A 3,111-nucleotide genomic window follows, 5' to 3' on the forward strand; every position below is an offset into this window, starting at 1 on the left:
AAACGTACACCAAAGTCTTGGAAGAGTATCTGACCCTAGATCACATGCACGATCCAGAAAATAAAGGTCGCGCCATTCGCGGACCGCTAACCCTCTCTTCGTCGATTTGACAGCATCCACCCATTCGCTGACGTCACACAATACTTTTGTTTACGTTTTCTGGTTCGTGACATTTTTGGTTATTTCAACTTTACAAATTTACAAATTGGAAAGATTTTGAGCGTTGTATTGTTTTTTGTGAAAACTTATAAAAAAGTTATAAATTAAAGAAAAAAATGAGGTGTGCAGTGATTAATTGTGCTAGTGTTAGTGCCAAAGGACCTGGGTGCAGTTTTTTTACTTTTCCGGCTGACATTGAGTTGGTGGAAAAGTGGATCCAGTTCTGCCGGAGACCAATGGATTTCAACGCCCGAACCAGCGTCATCTGTGTAAAACACTTCACCACTGATGACTTCGAGAACGAGCTACCTACGAGAACCTATAAATTGACTCCGGCATCAGATCACATGCAATAAACGGCAACATTTCATTACGATGAAAATATAACACGTTCCCCTGATAAAGCTTTTTATTTATACATATTGACCTTCTGCTTCCTACCGGAAATGTTAAGCCGTATGCATAAAAACTAAGCAATTGCTTTTTTCTTGAAATTGCATACCTTTCACTTAAATTTGTTTGAACATAATATTTGAATTATTAATAAACAAGCACATGTACTTATTGCCAATAACAATTTCTATTTTATTTAGTTTTAAACTTTTTTTTATATATTTATGATTACATAAATCGGTTCTCGTTTTATTACACAGGATCATCTCTACTTTTTATAGAAAATTTTGAAAAAAAGTGAAACTAAGTGAAGTAATTTTATTATTGGCAGAATTAGTGTCTAACCCTACGTGACTGCTTCTAGAAGCTATCGTGTTTCACGTGGCATATAAGACTTAATTTCATTATTACATTAGTGTTTTTTATATGTATGTATATGAATAGGATATTATATATTTATGTATTTAAAAACCCACAACTTTAAGACCGCGCATCTGAACTTGTTAAAATCTTGCCGTGTCACAAACATATTCGGTATTATATAAGGAAAACTACGAAGAATATGAAAAAGAATATCAGTACCATGATAAAAACATTACAAGGTAAATTCATTCTCACAATTCGTCGGCCATGATTTTTTTCTGACGTTTGCCAACATTTTAAAATCATATAAAATTGAAAATAAAAAAATTAAATTGTTCACAATTGTTGTTGTTTGAGATTGAAAATGAGAATGTGTGTGTGAGTTTGAGTTTTGATTTTAAAATTATATTGTTGGCAAACGTCAGACTGCCTCTCAATGGTTTTACCTTGTTATGTTTTTATCATGATCAGTACTGCGAAGATTTTTATCATCAGTTTGGAAGTACTTCAATATTTCACCATGCGCCGCTTCTATGTTCAATTCGGCATCTTGTATGTCTCCTCTCCACAGTCTCCTCTTGCTCCTTAACCATATGTGCTTATTGTTGAAATATACCACCTAACTCGACAATAGTCGATTCAATGTTCTGCAAAGTCTCAGCCCGCTGTTGCACGTAACTATCGGAGTCATCATATAATGCAATCTGCTGCTGCGTCTGTATTCCACTACCTCCGACTGCACCCAGCAATGGTGTTGTATCACTTGCGGCCATGTCAATGCTTACGGCCGTATTCTCTTCGCTTAACAGCAAGGAGCCCTGTTTCGCTCTACTCGAGCGAACAGTGCTAGCAGCAATTGGTGACTGCCCGAATTGATCCCGACGCGCTTTTTGTTTTTGAGATTTTTTATACGCACTTCTAGTATCTGTTTGAAGTCGGTGCCCATGCTGGCTAATATAGATTGTAACGCATAAACCATGATGTAAGTCAATTCTTGAATCTATTGCGGTCGATCATCAAAAAGACCCTCCTTTTTAGCCACTGCAAAAGAAGAGGTAAAGTAATATTTATAATTAAGAACACCTATTCATTTTATACTCACGCATTGTCAATTTTTCCAACTTGGCATATGCACTTGCTATGTATTTGCCAATATATTTGTGACCATCATAAATTCCTTTCATACGTCAATTGTTGCACCATAGCCTGTAAGAAATGCGTAAACATATTAATGTAAACGTCTTCAAATGCACTTCTACTTCTAACTTACTTGTAAGTCTCTAATCTGTTGCTCGTACATAAATTGCGTCTGCGTCGAAGTCTCTATCCGATTGCGGCCTTGGTTTACATTGGCCTTATCCGACAACTGGCGTATGATAAGCTGCGCCATTTCCAACTCATTTGACTTTTCTTTGAACTGATGTTAAACATCGGGAGCACGTTGCTGCATTACATCTAACAGCTTTTTCATTTCATCCAGATGAGCCGCTTGATGTGGCTAACACCCAAAAGGTTTGTTTACAAAGTGCTAGCGGGTCAGTTGCTGGCAACAATTTGCAGGCTTGGGCCAGCGTTTGTTGCGGCTGCCGGAAAAGTAGCTAAATAATGAAAGTAATTATATGTATAGCGGAGTAGGAGGTTTACCTTTATTTTAAAAGCTTGCTTACTGATTTCACTAATTGACGACGATGCAACGATCACCGTGGAATCGTACTGCAAATTGTTACCAGCAACTGACCCGCTGGCGGCCCGCTGGTATTTGTTCAATTACTGAAAAAATGCAAATCATTATAATGATTGCAGTGTTTTAACACTTTCAGCGATTTGCATTGCATTTAAGAAGTACACATTCTTTACTTTTAAACAACCAATTTACCATTTAAAATTAAATAATTCCGTAAATCCGCGATTTATTATGCACTTTGTAAACAAACATTTCAATTTCGCCCCAGCTGTTCGATTCTTCTTCTTTTTCTTATTGAATTCGTCTTTGCTCTCTCATTCTGGTATTTTTTGACGTCACGGCCAGTTGCTCTCAGCTCGATTGGCGCAATCTTGTATTCTATCATTCTTGGATCACATGGAACCCACAGCGTCGCAAGAGATAAAACGTGATGGAAAGTATTTTTCCTTTTACTTACCCCACCACGCAGTTCTAAAGCCAGATAGTAAGACTACGAAAGTGCGAGTAGTTTT

General features: G+C 37.1%; 1 pseudogene; it reads right to left on the reverse strand.

Annotated features, from left to right (window-relative positions):
* Positions 1–776: 776 nt before the first annotated feature.
* On the reverse strand, positions 777–2,305 carry LOC118735224 (annotated as a pseudogene).
* Positions 2,306–3,111: the final 806 nt, after the last annotated feature.

The sequence above is a fragment of the Rhagoletis pomonella genome, unplaced genomic scaffold, assembly GCF_013731165.1.
Source record: "Rhagoletis pomonella isolate Grant_MI unplaced genomic scaffold, Rhpom_1.0 Rhpom_scaffold_00001, whole genome shotgun sequence".
In the NCBI taxonomy this organism is placed as follows: domain Eukaryota; kingdom Metazoa; phylum Arthropoda; class Insecta; order Diptera; family Tephritidae; genus Rhagoletis; species Rhagoletis pomonella.